Source organism: Octopus sinensis, linkage group LG4 (genome assembly GCF_006345805.1).
Source record: "Octopus sinensis linkage group LG4, ASM634580v1, whole genome shotgun sequence".
Taxonomy (NCBI): Eukaryota; Metazoa; Mollusca; class Cephalopoda; order Octopoda; family Octopodidae; genus Octopus; species Octopus sinensis.
In genome coordinates, this window is record NC_043000.1 from 126,349,370 (window position 1) to 126,373,568 (window position 24,199).

Sequence of the window (24,199 nt, forward strand, 5' to 3'; positions counted from 1 at the left end):
CGTCCATCTATCCATCGAACCGTCCATCCATCCATCCGTCCATCCGTCCATCCATCCATCCATCCATCCATCCGTCTGTCCATCCATTCATCAATCAGGCAAAAAAGTTTTTGGCACACTCCTCTGGCTTGCAAGCTCATGTCAAACCATCCAACCAATACCAGCATGGAAAACAGACGTAAACGATGATGATGATGAGATGATAATGATGATGACACTCACACACACACATATATGACATACTTCTTTCAGTTTCTTTCTACAAAATCCATTCACAGGGCTTTGGTCAGTTGCAGGACCATAAAAGTTGACACTCAACTAAGATGCCATACAATGGGGACTGAACCCAAAACCATGTGGTTCAAATTTCTTCCTGTCACACATCCCAAAACATGATAGTCACATAAGAAGTGTCTTTATTGATAGGTACACATGATTTCACATCAGGAATCTTACAAAACAAATACAATAAGTGTAACATCATTTATTAGTTTAATGACAATTACAACATGTGAAAACAAATTCAAATGTCCCCTGAACTTTCAAATGTTCAGTATAGTGCCACACTTGAAGTACAAAGAAAGTTTTGTAATCAACTGGAAACCACATACTATGAGTTTGTAACCAAATGCTTTATTCATGCAACCACTTCATCTCTCTTAACTGTATCATGTATTTATTCAGTTATGAGGACATATGCAATTGCCAAGCATAACAAGTGAAATGTGGAGCACTTAGCATAAGCAGTTTAAAATTGAAAAGATTGATTTCCTGCAATTCTCATCAGCATCATCATCATCATCGTTTGATGTCTGGTTGGACGATTTGACTGAGGTCTGGTGAACCAGATGGCTACACCAGGCTCTAATCTGGTCTGGCTGAGTTTCTAGAGCTGGATGCCCTTCCCAATGCCAACCACTCGAAGTCAGGCGGTCCTGGCAATGGCCACACACAAATAGTGCTTTTTATGTGCCACCTGTACAGGAGCCAGTCCAGCAACATTGGCAACAACCTCCCTTGAATGTTTTTTCTCGTGCCACCAGCACAAGTGTCAGTAAGGCGACACAGGTAATGATCACGCTCAAATGGTGTTTTTAACGTGCCATCAGCATGGAGGTCAGGTTGTTGCTCTGGCAACAATCACGCTCGTATGGTACTCTTAGCACTCCACTAGCACGTATTAGATATTTATGTGCGTGTGTGTGTGTGTGTATATATATAATATATATATATACACATATATGGTGTGTTGTGAATTTATGGAAAGATATCCCATAAAACTCAACAAACTTGATAAAAATGGAGAAGAGATGTTAAAATGTAAAAGAGAATGTTAATTTATGCAGATGATCGTTTCATACAGCAATATAAAAATCATGCAAATTCATGTTTGAATAGAATTAATAAAATTAATTAGATCAAATTAAATTAAAAAAATTATATATCACTGTACTCTTCAGTGCAGGAAGTACAAACAAAATTATCACAAAGGACTTGAGAAAGGAAAAATCAGAAAAGGATCTAGGAGATTTATTTTTATCTTTATGAGAAAGAAAGATACATGTGAGTCCAGTTAGGTATTAACTAAAACTAAAGGCTATAATGGTTATTTGAAAATATAAGTGAGAGAGGTTTTAGAGACGTTTCCTCTACAAATGAGTAAGGAGATTAGAAATTCAATAAATATGTACTTATCACGTATGCTTATGGTCATATCACGTTGAAAGCATCGGCTCTCATCTGATCACTGAAGTTAAACAATGTTAAGCCTAGTTAGTACTTAGATGGGTGACCACTTGGGAAACCTAGGTGCTGTAAGCATCACACAATAGGCATAGGAGTGGCTGTGTGGTAAGTAGCTTGCTTACGAATCACATGATTTCGGGTTCAGTCCCACTGTGTGGCACCTTGGGCAAGTGTCTTCTACTCTAGCCTCGGGCCAACCAAAGCCTTGTGAGTGGATTTGGTAGACAGAAACTGAAAGAAGCCCGTCATATATATATGTATATGTATATGTGTTTGTGTGTCTGTGTTTGTCCTCCCAACATAGCTTGACAACTGATGCTGGTGTGTTTACATCCCATAACTTAGCGGTTCAGCAAAGGATACTGATAGAATAAGTACTAGGCTTACAAAGAATAAGTCCTGGGGGTGGATTTGCTCAACTAAAAGTGGTGCTCCAGCATGGACACAGTCACATGACTGAAACAAGTAAAAGAGTACATTTTGTAGTTGTTTGAATTGTTAGTCTTGTAGTGTTGTCTGATTAAAGAAGCCTAAAAAGAAACCAGCTATGACCATTCTATTTATTTTTTGTATGTTTAAGAAAGCATTATTTTTTTAAAGATTTTATATCTCAGACATCATTGTCCAATATGTCCTTCTTTTGTAAGACATCAGGGTGTTTTTTGAGGGAGAACTGGCTGCTAATTCTAGCAAATTTAGTAACCATGATCACCAAATTTCTTTTAAAATTTGCTGTTTTTTAAGATTTGATATTTAAGATACCATTCTCCAATATATCCCTCCATTTATAGGATGTAATTTGAGAGAGAATTGGCTGCTAATTCTAACAAATTGAGTAACCATGATCACCAAATTTCTTTTAAGATTTGTTGTTTTTTAAGATTTTATATTTAAGACACCATTCTCCAATATGTTCCTCCTTTTGTAGGGTGTAATTTGAGAGAGAATTAGTTGCTATTTCTAGCAATTCAACCAACCATTTAAAGCAGCCATCACTGTTTCATCAATCTAACCATGTAAGACTATGTTGTCTAGAATGTCCTTCTGTTATATAACTGCAGGGTGTTATTTGAGGATTAATTGGATGCTATTTACAGCAGGTCAAGCAACTATGACCATCAAATTTGTTTGCATATTTAGAAAAACATTATCCAATATATCCATCCATTTGCGAGGGAAAATTCGCTGTTTTTTCCAGTAGGTCGATCAGCCTCATAGAGAACTCCAACCATGATTATTCCATCTGTCTGCATATTTGGGACTACATTGTCAACTCATGTATCTCCTCTTTTATAAGACTTCACACTGATATTTGAGGATTATTTAGTTGCTATTTCTAGCCAACTGAGTAGAGCCTGCTTACAGGTTACACATGAAATAGTGAAAAGCTTAATTTCCGACCCTGTACAACATCTTAATTCTCAATAATAAATTCCATATAGCTATTAGCAGCTACTACAACTAGACAGTAGAGCTCACAATTCTGTACAGTAGTAACTTGTACTGTAAAATTAATGAGAATTAGGTTGGTTTGCTGTTCTGACTTCAACGCTGTTCTTGAGTATAACCAAGAATAACGTTTATTTAGCCTTAGGTCACACTTGATTTAACAGATCTATAATCAAAAGCGTTTTACACTTGCATGTAAATATTTGTGTACATGTATTGGTATAGATGTGTGTGTGCACATATAGACATGTATCTATCTATCTATATATATATATATATATATATATACATACCTTTCTATCAATCTATCCATCTATTTATCTATCAATCTATCTATCAATTTATTTATCTATCTATTTATCAATGTATCTATCTATCTATCTATCTACCTGTCTGTCTGTCTGTCTATCTGTCTATCTACCTACCTACCCACCTATCAACCTACCTACCTACCTACTTACCTGCATGCCTGCCTTCCTACCTGCCTACATACCTACCTACATACCTACCTACCTACCTGCCTGTCTGCCTACCTATCCATCCATCCATCTATCTATCTAAGAAGTTTGCTTCCCAACCACATGGTGCCAAGTTCAGTTCTACTGCATGGCACCTTCTACTTTAGCCTCAGGACATCCAGAGCTGTGAGAAGATTTTGTAGATGGAAACTGAAAGAAGCCTATCATATATATATGTGTGCATGTATGTATGTGTATCTTTGTGTCCATGTTTGTCCCCCATCACCTCTTGAAAACCAGTGTTGGTGTACTTACTTCCCCGTAACTTAGCAGTTCAACAAAAGTGACCGATAGAAATAAGTACCAGGCTTTAAAGAAAAAAGCTGCAGGGGTCAATTCATTCGACTAAAGTCCATCAAGTTGGTGCCCCAGCATAGCCACTCTCTAGTGACTGAAACAAGTAAAAGATAAAATATAAAAGATACAAACACACACATACACACAATGGGCATCTTTCAGTTTCTGTCTACAAAATCCACTCGCAAACCTTTGGTCTGCCCAGGGTTGTAGTAGATGACACTTGATGCGAGGCAGGGGGACTGAATTCATGGCTGGGAAGCAAGCCTCTTAACCGCATAGCCCATCCGCACTTTTGAGAAAAGAAGCCACTTTGGACAATAAAATACGATAACACCAGTGGTCAACAAGGAGGAGTTATGGCCTGATAACACGTACTATGCTTTTGTTAAATGTTTTAGGTGACAATGTAGTCATAGACAGACACAGACATCCCTTTTGTTCCCATTTTGTTCTTGACCAAGTGGATCTGCTGGCATGTAATATCTGAAAGAAGAGAAGGCTGCACCAGTATCTGACTGGTGCTTAATATAATAATAATAATAATAATAATAATAATAATAATAATAATAATGAAATTATTGTATACAGTGCTCAGGTGCACCACAACTTGTCAAAAGTGCGTATAAAGCATATGCAGTGATGTACAGATGCCTGGGAAGTGAACAGCGTATGAGTCAGATACATGCTTGCATGTGTATGGAAGGGAGAAAATCAGGTGTAGTGTTGGCAAATCTCAGGAAGCATGGAAGTTTTGAAGGATGCAGTGCTCTGATAACTAACAACTGATGCTGGCAATTTGTTCCATGCTTCAGTAACTCTTAGCGTGAATAAATGTGGTTGAATAGTCAGGATTAAGGTAAAATGAAATGTTTTGTTCAAGGACACAACATGCTGCCCAGTTCAGGAATTGAACACATAACTTCATGAAGGGAAGGTGCATATGGTGACAGAATCAAGTGCTTAAAGAGTTCTTGCATGTGATATTTGCTCTGAGAGAGGAGACTGCAACACCAGAGATGCCAACATTTTTCTACACAGCAGGGAGGTAAAAATTGTGGCCTGGAACAACTGTACTGACTGAATCATAGAAGTGGAGTGTACTTAAGGCTGGATTAAGACCCATAGAGGCCCTAAGCTCTTAAAAGGTTTTGGTGCCCTGAAGTATATGTAAATGGTTCAAAATGTAAACAAAAATAATTCAAAATGTAAACGATAATTAACCGTAAAATAAATTTTTATTCTTCAAAATGAAACAAAGCTAACAGTAAGATGGAAAATAATGTTTATTTTTGTATGCTTCCACGATTTATATTTGAAAAGTTTTCTCCTTCGTTTTTTTTTTAATTGCAAAGCGTTTGATGATATGAAAATTAATTTTATGTAAAACTTCTGCTTCTATGCTTAGTAGAGATAAGGCATTACGAATATTATTTTAGCGAGTTTAAAGCGATTTCTTTTGTGTAGTAAACCATTTACCATTTCTGTGCTGCTCCTGTCCTTTGATGCCCTAAGCACACGCTTATTTTATTTAATGGATTAATCCAGTGCTGAGTCTACTGGATGGAGTGGATGACTGGGAGTGCACAAAACATCTTCCAGAGTGGGAGAATTATTTAGACATTATCAACAACAATGATATGAGACCGGACACTATACTCATCATATTTTCATCAAAACAAGTTATTCTGGTTGAACTCACTGTGCCAGATGAAGGCTGAATAGAGGAATTCCGCACCTGCAAGACCAAAAATATGAAAGTTAGCTTAGTTTTTAGACTGAGAGAAATTTGCTTTCAAACTAAAGTCCCCATGATAGAAGTGGGTGTCAGAATGTTCCTGGGAAAATCATCAGCATCATCATCATCATTTAAAGTCCACATTCCATACTGGACAGTTTGACAGGAGGTGGTAAGGCTGGGTGGGAACCACACCAGGCTCCATTGTCTGTTTTGGCATGTTTTCTATGCTTGGATGCACTTCCTAATGCCAGCCACATAACAGAGTGTATTGGATGCTTTTTATGTGGCATCAACACCAATGCTTTTTGCATGACATCAGCAGCAGTGATGAAGTAACTCAATTTCTGGATGAAAGAGAACTACAGCTCTTAAGGCAATGGCAGAAGCGGAAAAGAATTCCAGCAAGATCTGGTCAAGGAGGGAATTGAATTTTGAAAAGCATGATTTACCCTATAGTCAACTGGTTGAACTGGTTACAACACTGAAAGTACCTTACGTCCGTGGCACCTCAACAATTCATGAGGGTTGCAATGCAGACAATGGCACAGTATGTTGTAATGTGGCAAGCTGGCAGAATCGTTAGCACACCGGATGAAATGCTTAGCGGTATTTCATCTGCCACTACGTTCTGACTTCAAATTCCGCTGAGGTCGACTTTGCCCTTCATCCTTTCATCATCATCATCAGCAGCAGCATCGTTTAACGTCCGCTTTCCATGCTAGCATGGGTTGGACGGTTCAGCTGGGGTCTGGGAAGCCCGAAGGCTGCACCAGGCCCAGTCAGATCTGGCAGTGTTTCTACAGCTGGATGCCCTTCCTAATGCCAACCACTCCTTGAGTGTAGTGGGTGCTTTTTACGTGCCACCGAAACAGGTGCCAAACGAGGCTGACAAACGGCCACACTCGGATGGTGCATTTTACATGCCACCGGCACGGAGGCCAGGCGAGGCTGGTAATGGCCATGATCAGATGGTGTTTGTTACGTGCCACCGGCATGGAGGCCAGTCGACGCGGTGCTGGCTACATGGTTCTCTTACGTGCCACAGGCACTGGTATCACAACTATATATTCCATTGATGTTGATCGATTTTGATTTTGATTTCAGGGTTGATTAAATAAGTACCAATTGTGCACTGGGGTCGATGTAATCCCTTTGTCTGTCTTTGTTTGTCTCCTTTATGTTTAGCCCCTTGTAGGCAATAAAGAAATAAATATGTTGTAACAGATGGGTATCCAAGAGTCATGACTTTGATAAGGCTCAATACCCTACAAATGTAAGCAGGTAAAGGCCAAAACACTTGCATGAGGGGTGCTTCTGTTTTGAAAATCTGCTGTTTAGTTTTCTCTAGAGTTTCTTTCTACTACTAGAAAACAAAAGTTTTCTGTAAGATGCCTCGAGAATATGCAATATTAATTCTAAGATATGTTCTTAAGAAATGAAATTTTGAGCTCTCGTAAAACAGCAGAAAAAAAAACATGTAAATGAAAATAAACTCAATGACTACTTAGAGAATATCAAAAATGTTTTGTTTATAAACTTACATAGTGGATGTGTGACGGACATAGCTATTCAGAAGTGATAATGGAAATGAAAAGTATTTTAAATGGTGAGTGGAAAACATTGTAAACAGGAAAATTTCTCTTTACAAAGGGAGAGGGAGTAATAGAGGTAGGGAAAGGGAGAGATAGGGGGAATAGAGAGAAAGTGAAAGAGAGAGGGAGGGAGAAAGTGGGAGAGATATATTCAATAATGAAAACAGTTACTTCATTTGTAATATAATATTTAACCTCGTACAACGAAAACAATAAGTTTATAGAGGATCTTGGAGTAATATTATTAAAAATCCAGGACAAAATATTTAGATAAGTGGAAGGATGGAATTTAACACCATGTAATAGCTCAATGGATGAGGAAAGTATCTTTAGTGTTGCTGAATATTTAATAATAAATATTTAAATATTTAATATTTATTTAGGTCAGTTTAAAACAGAAAGTTTATATCTTAGAATTAGGAGCAGCCTCATGCTGAATGGTATCAAAGGAGTGTTTTTAGTTTAAAGTAAAACATTGCATCATGATTTTTTTTAAAGATAAGTTCTAAATACACTGGTTCATGAAAATTTTGTTTTGCTCTGAGACAAGGATATGAATAGGTGCTTTTTTCTTACTAATTCTGAACAGTTTTTCCCTTTCACCTCTAGTTTTTTTTTTTTGCTTTCACATATCCCATTTTAATTATATCATCATCATCATTCCCATTGTGCAGGAGCACAACCTTCAGACTTCGCTTGGAAGAGTCTATGATAAGATGTCAGTCTGGGGGATTGTGTGGGAAACCAAGAAAGGTGAACAAACCTGAGACATTTGTGCAGTAGCACAACCTGTTTTCTATGTCAAAGAATGAAGCAAAGTCTTGGTTCTATGTCCTGAAACTGGTAATCATTACATCTATCTTGACCAGGTTCCACTGCTTAAGCCAAGATGCCAGGAGCTCTGACTGCTGCTTAGATACAAATCATGGGCAAAGTCATTCAGGATTTCCTACATGATCCAATAGGACTCACTTCCACTTGCTCCTGAATAAACAGAGACATTGTCTTCAGAAGAGATCGACTTGGCAGAATCTTTCCCTGAAGGCATTTCTTCATCTGATGAAGAAGATCCTTATTTGCTGGGGAGTTGGGACAAGGAGATCATTTGAGTAGGGAACAGGTCACATAGTAGAGGGAAGATTGGATTATTTGATCTAAAAATAGTAAGCATCTACATGGCTTTGTAGTTCTCTCCAGCCCATCGGGACAGCAAAGTTAAAGGCTGCTTTTTTGCCATTAAACTACGAGTTAGTCCATTGTAGCAGGGTTTACAACAGATGTGTGGGGCCCAGGATTTGTCCTGATCTCCAATTTTACAGTCAAAATAATCAAAGTAAACAGTTCTCAGGAGGGAAGTAATTATTTGGCGCTGTGCAACTGTCATGAAATACCCACACATGTGGCAGAATGAATTTGCCTTGTTGATGCATTTTCAGTGTTTTGAAGTGCCTGAAGCTGCTAGCATGGTAGTCAGATGTTAAACAACAATGACAATGCCGCCGCCGCTGATGATGTATATAAACAAAATATAAATTTATGATATATATGGTAACGTGAATTGTCACAAAATCGTTATAATGTATACCTCAAAAACTAGAGGTGATGAGTGAAAACTGGTTTTGTACCTGAAATCAGCACTGCAAAATTAGGTTAGAACAACTATTTTTACGTTTGCCTCAGTTTCTCTGTAAATCAGTGATGCCAGTCTAGTAATTGTACTGAATCCATTTTATCTTTTATCTTTTAGTTTTTCCAGTCATGACCACAGTCTAATGACTGGAACAACTAAAAAATAAAACTGATAATATGCTTTGATTTGCAGGAGATTTTACTGTTATTTCTAGCAGGTTGAACAGCCACAGAAATGCTGTCTTGTTAGCTCACACTTCCAAGGGTTATAGTTTTAGTGACAACAGAGAATTAGGAGCAAAATAAAAGTAGTTAAACTGAAGATGTATAGAGTATGGCAACATTTCATCAAGAAAGACAAACAGAAAAAGATTTGTCCTTTTGCTGTAAAACGTAGAAAACAAAAACATAATCCCCTCCCCTCACTCCATCTCTACAAAACATTTCAGTGAACAAACATGTGATGTGTTCAAGGAAAAGTATTGTATTTCATCCACGAAGCATGAAACTTAAATTATTGGGTCTGGAAATTTCATGATAACAAACACAATTCACACAAACAACATTCACCTATTATTAATCACGCTGCAGCAACTGCATGTTAAGGAAGTGCACGGAATTGAAGAAAAGCTATTTATAGCAGGAGAGAAAAAAAAAGAAGAAAAAAGAGGAAAAATATTTGCTAACAAATGTTTTTAGTGTTTTATTTTTATTTTTATATATTTACGAGCAAAACGCCCCCCCCCCACAGTAATTTCTATGTATATATATGTATGAATGTGGCTGTGTCATAAGAAGCTTGCTTCCCAACTACATGGTTCTGGGTTTCAGTCCCACTGTGTGGCACCTTGGGTAAGTGTCCTCTACCATAGTCTCAGGCCGACCAAAGTCTTGTGAGTGTATTTGGTAGACGGAAACTGAAAGAAGCCCGTCATACACACACACGCACATATATATATGTATGTAAACTTCTTACCATACTGCTATACCTAAATAACTTTCTTTAGAATATTCTATTATCTTATGCACAAAGTATGCTATAATATTGTTATTTACCTTAAACTGCACTGCAAATAAAAAAAAAGTCAGGGGAATCACTAGCTTACAGCTTTACAGCTAAAACATTTCATTATTTTCTGATCATATCAGCTACTATGTGATCTCAGCTGTGTTTCAATAACATACAACATCTATATATTGATCATTCAAGGTTTTTCTTTCTGCGTGTATGTGTATATCTGTCATGAATATAGTTTGTAGTGCTTTCACTTTGATTATATAGATGATTGTGGGGTGGCCTAGAACAGAACCTTGAAGTACAGCCAACTAAATCAAACATTTAGTTCTATTCTGGGTCATGATTTTAGAGCGCTTACACACATAACCTTATCTACTTTTAAATGATAGCTATCTACAACCATAAGATTTTATTTCTAGGTTACTGAATGTGGGTCAATGTCAAATGATTTTCAATTCATTAAACACCTGGCTAAATATATTTTCTTTAGTTTACCAATCAGTTGATTGGATAAATGGTAGATTGTCATTGTCAACTCAGCACATTGAATTGTTCTCAATAAGCTAGAATATATCTTTCTTTTTTTTTGTGTATTGTTCACATCTTTCTGTTAAGTGAATAAAACAAGTTGAATGTCTATTTAGACAGCAAGCTGTTTTAAGGTGAACAAACCAATATTACTACTAGGCTAGTAGTGGTAACACATAAGACTATTTGTTGTATAGCACTTAATATAGTCTTTTAAAATAGATAAAATGGGAGCAGCTCATGTATAAAAGGAGCTTCTACACAGCTCTTCAATCTGCTAGAAATAGCAGCTATCACTCTTTAAAAAAAATCCCTGCCATTTTACTGTCTTAAAAAGGAAGGACATAGTGTATTTGTCCAAGCCGATCATAGACTTTCTCAATCAGGGTTGATCCACAGATAAATAGGAACATTTGGTCAGAGTTAGCATTTCATTTTATGAAGATTGATAAAATAAAGATGAATTCGTCATCTAATCAACACTACAAGTCTTGTAATGTTCTTGTTCAAAACATAAACAACCAGAACAAATAGTGTAAGATACCCAGGCTAACAAGTTTCTTAATTGCAGGCTTGAAGGATTCTAAGAAGCAGGTTAGTCTGTGTGCGTGCGTTTCTGTATGTCTTTCAACATATAGACAAATGTAACACAGGTTTTAGAAAAAAGATTTTCACTATAATGTCAGGCTGTTGTTGTTGTTGAGAGAGAGAGAGAGAGAGAGAGGAGAAAAAGTTGTCGTTGAGAGAAATACAGTGAGAGAGATAAGTCATGTGTGAAAGATAGCATTAAAATTTGTTTAAAAAAAAAAAAAAATTGATTGTTGAGCATATTGATGTGATTATTATTTTAGGCTTCTGCTGAAGGACCTATTTTGTCATGACGAGATCATTACCCGGCAGCATAGCAACAGGTTATGACTAGTAGATACAACTTAAGGTTCTCTTTTCAGTGTTAAAAAAATACTAGTGAGCACCCCTAAACCAAGAGCAGAGACAGGGTGTTCATGTAGGGTTTACAACGAGTGCTCAGTAGGGAGTCAATGCTTAGTAGGGAGTCTTAAGGCGTAGTGTATGAAGTTGAGGTGGAGAATGGCAATGGTGACTGCAGCAGCAACATTGGCAGCAACAGCAGAGATAACACATCTGCCAATAATAACAACAACAGCAGCAATTGCAATGGTTGTGGTAGGGTAATGGTGACTGTTACATCAGCAGTGTAACATCAAGCAGCAATGGCATCTATGACAACAATACCAACAGCTACAACAGCACCAGCAAGTGGAGGTGCAATGGCCCAATGGTTAGGGCAGCGGACTTGCGGTTGGAAGATCACTGTTTTGATTCCCAGACTGGGCGTTGTGTGTGTTTATTGAGCAAAAACACCTAAAGCTCCACAATGCTCCAGCAGGGGGTGGTGGCGACCTCCGTTGTACTCTTTCACCCCAACTTTCTCTCACTCTTTCTTCCTGTTTCTTGTCCCCTACTTCCTACGCATCCGTTGAGTCTGGATGCACATTCATCCATCTGTCGATGCTCTCGGTGTTGGGGGTTGACCTGCTTTCTCTTCTGCGGATCTTACGAATAGGAAAGGACCACGTTTCGGACTTCTCCCATGACATACAGGACGAATACCGCTTCTCTCAACAAACAAACAGCAACAACAACCTTGTTGGCAGCAGTTGCAACACCAAGTTTGTATCCAGCAATAGTAGTAACAATGACAGCAATAGCAACAGCTGCGCCAGTGGCTGCAGCAAGAGCAGCACCAGCAATGGGCCTGGCAGTGACAGTAGCATTGTCAGTGACAATGACAGCAACAACAGCAGCTGTAACACCACTTGTACAAGAGCACAGACATAAAAATATATCAGTTCTACAGGTGGCCTGCTCAAGCATCAACTCAGCAACCACAGGTCCTCATTTTGGATACCAGAGAGATGAAACATCACATCATTTGCTAGCTAAATATGGCATTTAAAAGAGAAATGTACACCATACATAATTAAATGGAAGCTTCTGGAACAACAATGGCCATATCTCAATGCTTTGGCTGAAAGAGTAAGAATCCTGAAAAACTCACTTGACCCAGGGACCTTTTTAAACACTAAAACATAAATTTTAATCAGTGCCTTCATCACAGGAAATTCATGTTGAAAACATGGAATTTCCCATCTACCAGCTTGATAAATGCTGCCAAGCTTGGACATGTTCAGCAGACCCATCCTAGACATAACTGATACCAGTTTGAGGGGAGTAATGCCACCTCACCCAAGACTTTGCCAGTAGAGTTTCAGTCTGGATTTTTTTCTTGTTTCCAAAATTAACTAACCATGAAGTTTTCCTCCCTTCAATTGTAGAGAGTTTGTGTTTTCCAGCCATTTGAGCCTACAAGTTGCCTATTCAGCTCAGCACTTTATAGGTGTGAAACTGACCGGCCAATAACAAAGAACTTCCTTTATATATATATATATATATATATATGGAAAAAGAGCCAAGGTAGAAAATGGTAAAATAATTTTATAAAAGACATTTCAGTACCAGTTTCAGTCATTGAGACTTTTTCAACTGTAAGTATGGAAAACAATTAAATTTTGGAAAAATTAAATGAAAAGTATTTTAAAAGAATATTTGCATAGTATTCAAATACAAGTGGCATTTTCTTTGTTTCTGCCTGTCTCTGTCTCTCTTGTTTACTCTTTTGTGTTTGAGGTCGTTGTGAATTCTTGGCAGAGAAGAAGAAGAAGGAGGGGAGTAGGAGAAATCGGGAGTGCTATGATAGTAGTAGGATGTTAAATGGTCAAGTGCTTTGAAAGTGACATTTTGCGGATGGTAGTAGTGATTGAATTCTCAACACATCTCTTTTGAATGTATTGTTTATAATATTTGCGTAGGTATTATTCTAAACAACAATAGTAGTATAATAAGGAAGGAGGTGGCAGAGAGGAAAAAAAAGAAGAAGGAAAAAGAGAAGAGAGAATAACAAGGGAATGCAGGTTGTATGATAGTAGGAGGATGTTAAATGGTCAAGTGACCTAAAAGTGAATCATTGTGGATTATAGCAGTGATTGTGACTGTTTTTTAATGAATTCTTGGGTATCTCTTGAGTGTATCAATTTTAATATTTGCATGTGTCATCATCATCATCATCGTTTAGCATTCGCTTTCCATGCTGGCATGGGTTGGATGGTTCAACTGGAGTCTGGGAAGCCAGAAGGCTGCACCAGGCCCAGTCTGATCTGGCAGTGTTTCTATGGCTGGATGCCCTTCCTAACGCCAACCACTCCATGAGTGTAGTGGGTGCTTTTTACATGCCACCGGCACAGGTGCCAGAGGAGGCTGGCAAACGGCCACGATCAGATGGTGCTTTTTAGGTGCCACCGGCACGGAGGCCAGTCAGGGTGGCGCTGGCAACGGCCACGTTTGCATGGTTCCCTTATGTGCCACCGGCACTGGTATCACAGCTACAATTTCCATTGATGTTGATCGATTTTGATTTTGATTTTCACTTGCCTCAACAGGTCTTCACAAGTAGAGTTTTGTGTCCCAAGAAGGAAAGGTATGCATAAGTGGACTGGCTACATCCCAGGTAGAGCCCATGGATTATGGTCTCACTTGTCCTGCCGGGTCTTCTCACGCACAGCATACTTCCAAAGGTCTCGGTCGCTGGTCATTTCCTCGGTGTGACCTAAAGTTCGAAGGTCATGCTTCACCACCTTGGCCCAGGTTTTCCTGGGTCATCCCAGGTTTTCCTGGGTCATGGGTCATGTGTGTTTGTGTTATTCTGAGGTGGATATGTCATTTGTTGTAGATGCATTCAAAAGGGGTTTGTATTTTGTGATAAAAAACTACTCTTTACTAATTTGTTGATTACAGGTTGTATCGTCCCTGAATTGGTAGAGGGGAAAAATTCTGAAGCTTAGATTTTTGTTATTGGTGCAAATGTCGATTTGTTGGCTGAATGCTATTTTTCTGTTTTGGAGAATTTTGATCTGGGACCTGTGCAGAGCCATCCTTTGACATAGACTGTTTTTTGTTTGACCTATGTATTGCTCTTGACACTTAGAGCAAGTTAGTACACATATCAGGTTCTCTGAAGTACATGTGAGGCTGCTTTTCACTGTGAAACGTTGTCCCTGTTTGAAGGAGAACTCTGATCCCTCAATTAAATTGACACATATCCCACAGTTGGGTCTTCTGCATTTTTTTACTGACGGCTTCAGTGTTGTTGTTGAGCGTATTCGGGCTTGTGTTAGGAGACTTTTCATAGATATGGGCTGTCTCTTGCTTTTTATGATGGTGTGTTCGGAGGATTAAGTTCACTCTGTGGTCCTTTTTTAGCAGGGAAATGTTTTGAAGGATGGTGTTGAAGGCTTTATTGTTAAGAGGATTGTGTGCGGAGATGTATGGTAGATTTTTGGTTGTAAATCCTTCTTTAATTTGGGATGTCTGAATTCGTGGATGCTGAGTTGTAGGGCATGTTGAAAGCATATGTCAGTTAGTGAAAGTGGGTAGTTCCTGGTGATGAGTGTATCCTTTAGTTCATGTAGTCGTGTGTCTCGGGTGCTTGCATTAGAAACTATAGTACATATCCTTTTTGCTAGGTTGACGGGGATATATATATATAGATATATATACTTTTATTCTTTTACTTGTTTCAGTCATTTGGTTGCCGTTATGCTATATGTTTATGTATTATGTATTTGTTATACAAAATTCTTGATGTGAATTTGTGTGTTGAAACAGATGTTATATTTGGTAATGGTCATATTTTTTTGTCAATTAACCACATACAATATATACTTCTTCTTCACTTCAGCTTTATTATTGTTTTTATTTTAGTGTCCTTTGAAATCTTTTGTCCTACATCCTGTGACCTCTTCAATGACTCTCCATTCCATGTGTCTCCTCCTGTTCTGTTTGGTTCATTTTCTCTTCTTGTTTAGTACATTCTGACAGAAAGACTGATGGACTAAACAGAACAGGAGGAGACACATGGGATGGAGAGTTGCTGAAGAGGTCACAGGAAGTGTAACAAAAGATTTTAGACAAAAGACACTAATAATAATAACAATAATAATAATAATAATAATAATAATAATAATAATAATAATAATAATAATAATGCTGAAGTGAAGAACAGGTCTATAGTACACGTGGTTAATTGGCAAGAAACAAATATGACCATCCCCAAATATAACAATATATATATCATCATCATCATCATCCTCATCGTTTACTATCTGTTGTTCATGCTGGCATGGGTTGAACAGTTTGACTAGGGCTGTTAAGCTAAGAGTCTGCACCATACTTTAGTCTGATTTGGAATGATTTGTTTAGCTGGATGCCCTTCCTAACACTAACCATTCCGAGAGTGTAATAGGTGCTTTTATGTGCCACTGGCACGGGTGTCAGTTTGCATGATTTCACTTGGCTTAATGGGACTTTTTCTCAAGCACATCATTTGTCATCACCTCCATGAAGCCCAGCATACGGAAGGTGTTTTTTCATGTGCCACTGGTATGGGTGCTAGTTATGCAACACAAGCATTGGCCACATTGCCTCTGTGAGGCCCCACACTTGAAAAGTGCTTTTTGCATGGCATCGGCACAGGTGCCAGCTCCGTGACACCAATAATGATCACATCTATGATTTCAACTGGTTGACGGGTCTTCTCAAGCACAGCATATCGCCAAAAGTCTTGGTCATGAGTTATTGCCTCCATGAGGCCAAACATTTGAAGATTATGCTTCACCACCTCATCCCATGTCTTCTTGGGTCTCTCTCTCTTTCACAGCTTCCTTCCACTGGTAGAGATTGGCATTTCTTCACACAACTATCCACATCCATATGCATCAAATGACCATTCCAAAGCAGTCATCTCTCTAGCACACCACATCTTATCGTTCTTATGCCCAGCTTTTCTCTCAAGACGTTTACACTCTTTCATACCTGCACACTGACATTGCGCATCCAGAGGATCAGACTAGCTTCATTTCTTTCAAGCTTATGCATATTCTCAGCAACCACAGCCCATGTTTCACTGCCATGTAACATGACTATTTGCACACACAGGCATCATACAATCTGCCTTTCACTCTGAGGGAGAGGCCTTTGATATATATATATATATCTTATATAAAATCCGTTCTCTCTGTCTGTGTGTGTGTCTTCTAGGATCTCGAGCATCCTCCATCCGATTGCACTCAAATTTGATATGTAGATACCGACGGTATCAGGGCGTGTATAAGTCTAGAAAAGACTACAAAAATCGATTTCAGGTGAGAATGCGATCGATAAAGGTGTGGGGAATCGTTTTTCTTTGGAAAAGAAAAAACATCTATCTTTATTTCTTCTTTTGCTGGTGTCTCAAATTTAGGTTAAATCAGTGTTTCTCAAAGGGGAGGCCTATGGGACGGTCAGACAAGTTGGTTTGAGATAATTTGGTTTAAATGTTTGACAACTCAGCACCGGCCATTGGACGGGGGGGGGGGGGACGTTTTGCTCATATACACACACACACACACACATATATATATGTATGTATGTATGTATGTATGTATATATGTATGTATGTATATACATAAATATGCCAGCATGGAATACAGATTCTAATTGATGATAATATTTATGTGCCGCCTCGACTGGCTTCCGTGCAGGTGGCACGTAAAATGCACCAATCCGACCGTGGCCGATGCCAGCCTCGCCTGGCACCAGTGCAGGTGGCATGTAAAAAGCACCCACTACACTCACGGAGTGGTTGGCGTTAGGAAGGGCATCCAGCTGTAGAAACATTGCCAGATAAGACCGGAGCCTGGTGCAGCCTTCTGGCTTCCCAGATCCCCAGTCGAACCGTCCAACCCATGCTAGCATGGAGAACGGACGTTAAACGATGATGATGATGATGATGATAAGCACAGGCATGGGTGTGTGGTAAGAAGCTTGTTTCCCAACCACATGATTCTGGGTTTAGTCCCACTGCGTAGCACCTTGGGCAAATGTCTTCTATTATAACTTTGGGTTGACTGAAACCTTGTGAGTGGATTTGGTGGCCAGAAACTGGAAGAGCTCATTGTATGTGTGTGTGTGTGTGTGTGCACGCGTACGTGTGTGTGCATGTATGTGTTTTCCTGTCTTCCATTGCTTGACAACCAGTGTTAATGTGTTTGTGTTCCTGCAAGCTAGCAGTTCAGCAAAAGAGACTGATGGAATAAGTACCAGTCTTAGAAAAAGAAAAAACAAACAAACACTTGGGTTGACTCATTCAACTAAAATTCTTCAGGGCAGTGCCCCAGCATGGCCACAGCCTAATGTCTGAAACAGGTAAAAGGCAAAAAAAAAACTGTGTGTGTGTCCACTGGTTTGATTCTGCTATGATCAACATAGCTTTTGTAATGGAATATCAAATTTTTTTTGTAATGTGCATATCAAATGTTATTTAATATTACCCTTTTACTTGTTTCAGTCATTTGACTGTGGCCATGCTGGAGCACCGCCTTTAGTCGAGCAAATCGACCCCAGGACTTATTTTTTGTAAGCCTAGTACTTATTCTATCGGTCTCTTTTGCTGAACCACTAAGTTACGGGGACATTAACACACCAGCATCGGTTGTCAAGCGATGTTGGGGGGGACAAACACAGACACACAAACATATACACACACATACATACATATATATATACATATATATGATGGGCTTCTTTCAGTTTCCATCTACCAAATCCACTCACAAGGTTTTGGTCGGCCCGAGGCTATAGTAGAAGACACTTGCCGAGGGTGCCTCGCAGTGGGACTGAACCCGGTCCATGTGGTTGGTAAGCAAGCTACTTACCACACAGCCACTCCTACGCCTATGCACATTATATCCATTGTTAGCTCCCCTTTATATTCAGAAGCCATCATCTCCATTTATATCACATTTAAATATTCAAACAAAACCACACTCACTGTATTCCATTAAAACCTTGGTTTTGTGAACAATGTCAAGGTCATGTCTAACTGACACACACATGTATATGTCTATTATATCTTTTACTGTCTCACTCTTGGTCTTTGTCTGATGTCTGTCTCTCTCTCTCTTTCTCTCTCTCTCTCTCATACACTTACACATAGTCATCCATTTTCTTACTATACCTATGATAGTTATATATATATATTTCCATTTCAGCAAATGCAAGCATGACTAAATAGCTCAGTAAAAACTGATCACTAACAATGTATAGTATTAGCATTGGTATCATCATCATCATCATCGTCAGCAGCAGTAGCAACACTACTGGTAGTAGTAGGAGGAGAAGGATGAGGAGGATCATCATCATCAGCAGCAGCAGCAGTAGCAGTTGCAGTAATAGTAGTAGTGGTAGTAGTAGTGGTAGTAGTAATAGTAGTAGTGGTAGTAGTAGTAGTAGTAGTAGTAGTAGTAGTAGTAGTCGCCGTCGTCGTCATAGTAGATGATGTATGAAAGGCCCCCCTGTTTAAAAGACAGCTGTAAGTGCAGTAAGTAAAAAATAAACAAAGCCGTGAAGTACCTAGTATATAATATTTTCATTGCTTGCTCTTCAATGCAGCCATTTAAAACTGTCTAGAAGGAAAAAAACAGCATGTTGACAAATAAATCATATAAATTTCTTTTTTCTTCTGTGCGTGTGAATTTTTACTTTTCTCACAGTTCCATCTAGTTACTGCTGCTTCTGTTGTGGATTTTGTTGCTGTTGCTGTTGTTGCTGCTGTTGTTGTTGTTGTTGTTAAGCAACAAGACGGGTAATGGTGATTAGGTGATGGTCTAGGGCTTAGGGGGCGGGAGACCCCAGACCTTGGAAAAAAAAAAACTTTGGTCGTCTTGTTGTAGTCGAGGGCTCTTCGTTGACGCCCGACACCACTGGGAGGTGGCCCTCGAAGTAGCTGGAAATGGAGATCTCCAGGTCCAAATTCTTGAACGGCTGCTGTTGCTGCTGCTGCTGCTGTTGTTGTTGTCATTGTTGTTGGTCACATCTGATGGAAAATGAACCTTTTGTCAGTGTTGAATTAAGTAAAAACAAAAAGGTAAAATTACCTTTACAAATCATACAGACTCATAAGGGCCAGTTTCCCAGTTTCAGTGGCATGTAAATACCCCATCTGGACGGGACAGCCGCCCTTCACATTTTTACCAGCTTAGTGGACTGGAGCAATGTAAAATAAAGTGTTTTGCTCAAGAACACACAATGTGTTGTTTGGTCCAGGAATTGAAACCACAATCTTACAATCATGAGTCCAGATCCTAACCACTAAGCCATATGCCCCCACTGCTGGATTAAGTCTTAAACACAGTCCAACAATAGTGTCTCTTGGACCTTTCCATTGTCTGTTGACTAGGCATCAAGGCATTAGAAGTGTGGGATGTTAATTAATATCATCCACTCCTGGGCATTGCGGTCTTTGAGTTCAAGAACTGATACGGCCAGTTACCTGGTTTCCATAAACTATAAGTGACCAACGAGGGGCTACTGAAAAGTTCTTGGCTTTCAGGGTCTCATGAAAGGGCTGGCTGGAGGCCCAAACTTTCAGGTTTTTTTCCAGGCCTTAGAAAACTGAAGGATTGCTGCAATAAATGTGTGAATCTGAGAAGGGAATATGTTGAGTAAAATCATAATTAAATGATCCTCGTGTATTTTCTCTTACTCAAAGCCAGGAACTTTTCAGCACTCATCATAGACCACAACACACCCCCTTAATGGGATGCAAGTCCATCGTAGGCTACTCATTCGCAGCTGAGTAGGCAAGTGCTGTGTGAAATGGAGTGTTTTGTGCAAGAATACAATGTACTGCCTGTGGCTGTGTGGTAGAAAGTTTGCTTCCCAGCCACATGGTTCTGAGTTCAGTCACACTGTGTGACACCTTGGGCAAGTGTCTTCTACTATAGCATCAGGTTGACCAAAACCTTGTGAGTGGATTTGTAAGACAGAAACTAAAAGAAGCCCATTGTACGTACGTACATACGTACATACATACATACATACATACATACATACATACATACATACATACATACATACATACATACATACATACATACATGAGGAATTCAAGACAGGATGCAGGCAATAACGAAGGAATTCAAGACAGGATGCCCCTGGGAGCTCTTATATGCTGATGACCTTGCTTTAATTGCTGAGTCACTATCAGAACTAGAGGCAAAATTTCAAGTGTGGAGACATGGATTAGAATCGAAGGGCCTTAAAATCAACCTAGCTAAAACCAAAATCCTAATATGTAGGAAGGTAGGCAAATCACAAATGCCTTCAGGTAGATGGCCCTGCTTGATCTGTAGAAAAGGCGTAGGTAGAAACTCTATAAGATGCACCAAGTGCAAGCTATGGACACATAAGAGGTGCAGTAATGTCAAAGGAAGGCTAACTGGGAAGATAGCTTTTGTATGTGGCAGATGCTCAGGAGCAATAAACACTGAAAATGCTCAGAGACCAACTTCCGCCACATTCCAGGGAGAAAAACTAGAAATTGTTGATAGCTTCCATTACCTAGGTGACCAAGTCAGTAGCGGGAGTGGGTGTGCTGAAAGTGTAACTGCTAGAGTAAGAATAGCCTGGGCAAAGTTCAGAGAACTCTTACCTCTGCTGGTGACAAAAGGCCTCTCGCTCAGAATAAAAGGTAGACTGTATGACGCATGTGTACGAACAGCCATGCTACATGGCAGTGAAACTTGGGCCGTGACTGCTGAGGATATGCGTAAGCTCGCAAGAAATGAAGCCAGTATGCTCCAATGGATGTGCAATGTCAGTGTTCATACTCGACAGAGTGTAAGTACCTTGTGAGAAAAGTTGGACCTAAGAAGCATCAGTTGTGGTGTGCAAGAGAGATGTTTGCGCTGGTATGGTCATGTACCAAGAATGGATGAAGATAGTTGTGTGAAAAAGTTCCACACCCAAGCGGTTGAGGGAACCTGTGGAAGAGGTAGACCCAGGAAAACCTAGGACAAGGTGGTGACGCATGACCTTCGAACTTTAGGTCTCACTGAGGAAATGACCAGAGACTGAGACCTTTGAAAGTATGTTGTGTGTGGGAAGACCTGGCAGGACAAGTGAGACCATAACCCGTGGCCTCTACCTGGGACGTAGCCAGTCCACTTATGCATAACTTTCCTTCTTGTGACACAAACCCTACTTGTGAAGACATGTTGAGGCAAGTGAAAATCAAAATCGAAACATCAATGAAAATTGTAGCTGTGATACCCGTGCCAGTGGCACATAAGAGAACCATCCGAACATGGCCGTTGCCAGCGCCGCCCTGACTGGCCTCCGTGCCGGTGGCACGTAAAAAGCACAAACCGATCATGGCCGTTTGCCAGCCTCGTCTAGCCCCTGTGCAGGTGGCACGTAAAAAGCACCCACTACACTCACGGAGTAGTTGACGTTAGGAATGGCATCCAGCTTTAGAAACACTGAAGATCAGACTGGGCCTGGTGCAGCCTACTGGCTTCCCAGACCCCAGTTGAACCGTCTAACCCATGCTAGCATGGAAAACGGACGTTAAGTGATGATGATGATGATGATGATAATATACACACACACACTCACACACACACACACATATATATATATATACACATACATACAGGCATACATACATGTATATATTTATACATATAGTATAAAGGATTGTGGGTAAGGCCAAAACAATGCAAAGTAAATGCAAAGTAAATCACATGGGAACAAATAGGTGAATTAATAGATAAGTGTACATTAATTCACATATTTGTTTTCTTGTGATTTACCTTGCATTTACTTAGCATTGTTTTGGCTTTACCCACAATCCTTTATACAATATATTCTACACAATGCTTCATAGTAATTATTCCATTATAATATATATGTATATATGTATATATGTATATAATAATAATAATAATAATAATAATAATAATAATAATAATAATAATAATAATAATAATGATAATAATAATTGGGAATATTATTCCAAACTTACAGGGAAAAATTCAATTTAGTAATACTAAATCAAATTTCACAATATATACTATATGTATATAAATTAGAGAAAAACCACCTTTTAGCAATTCAACAATGATATAATTAATTTATACCATATAGAAAAACATTAAATATACAATAAAACATATACCAATAATTAAGTAAAGTACAAAATAATAAATAAAAAGTATATAATTGGTAAAAAGACTACACGTGTTTTGTGGCTATATTTTCAAACTGATAACAGTAAAATCAATTCAATTTAAATATAGTCACTCTTCAGGTCCAAGATAAGAACAATAAAAATAATTAAATATAGAAATATACGTATATAATCTTGTAAGAAAATATAAATATATAAAAAATACGTAATTTTACAATAAAAATGGAACAAAATAAAATAATATATCATAAGATAAAATAAAATTAAATTAAGAGTGGCTCAACACATGTATTCTTGTAGGAATAGAAATCTAATTAATTCAACAGGCCTCAGTAAATATATTTGGGAACTTAAATCTAAATGCATTAAATATAAATTAAATATAAACTAAATGTATTAAAAATAAATTAAATATAAACACAGAGAAAGGACCATTCATCAGTTGTTGGCTGTCTATCTACTCTTCATTTTGAGCAATAGGTAGATAGATCGATAGACAGACAGACAGACAGATAATTTTTCATAGAGGTGACAGGTTCAAAGAAACATTGTCGAGCCACTTACTATAAAGAACTGAAAACGAAAACTCTGAGATTTTTGATATTTAATCAATTGCCATTAGCCTGATATATATTTTGTTTCATCAGAAGGCTTCTTCAAGGACTGAAGAAAGTGGAATGGTTCAGCTAGTTAGTGAGCAAATAAGGAAGAAGGCAAAGTGTACAGGTAATGAAAAGCTAAAGATACAAATGGTAGGGAGTGGTGGTGGAAAAAGTGGGGGATGTACATAGTGTCAAAGATGTTTGAGTTGGTGGAACATTTATAGACTGCAGTGGTTCGTAGTGGTTCTTGGGATGCATGAATGATTATTGAGAAGTGGTTAGTGTCTGTTACATTGAATGGAGTGTTGATGAAGAAAGCAGGTTATTTGGTGTTAGTGATTATGAGAAAAAGGAGTGGATGCGATGGTGATGTGATGGTGATGAGGGCAGTAGAGTAAGGGTTGGTCAGAGAAGATGGAATGTTGCAACCAGAGGATGTTGGGAGAGGTAATTGCAGACTGAAATACTTGGCACAAAAGAATCATTATCATGTAAATAGACACAGACACACAGACACACAGACACGCAGTCAAACACACTCAGACACACACACTGCACGCGTGCACATGCATGCAAATACACTAATGGGGAAACACATATGCTTATGGAGAAGAGTTTATGAAGTAAAAGAAATCAATGAAAAAAAGTGTGTGTGTGTGTGTGTCAGAGAGAGAGGGAGAGAGAGATAAAACAGCAGAAAAATGAAAAAGAAAAGTAAAAAGAGTGAGAAGACAATTGAAACACCTGTGAGAGTGAGTTAATTGCACAGACATACACATATACACACAGGTATACATAACATAGAGAAATACATGAATACACACTACCTATATATAAAGAAAACGTATAGGCAGATATCTATCTATCTGTCTGTCTGTCTGCCTGCCTGCCTACCTGCCTGTCTGTCTATCTGTCTGTCTATCTATCTATGTTA

The 24,199-nt window shown here is 38.7% G+C and overlaps 1 protein-coding gene and 1 pseudogene across 1 annotated transcript in view; both read left to right on the top strand.

Annotated features, from left to right (window-relative positions):
- The window catches only part of LOC115210582, a 174,287-nt gene that overhangs the window by 15,464 nt on the left and 134,624 nt on the right, over positions 1-24,199 (top strand). The window lies entirely within an intron of this gene.
- LOC115211246 lies at positions 1,703-1,821 on the top strand (annotated as a pseudogene).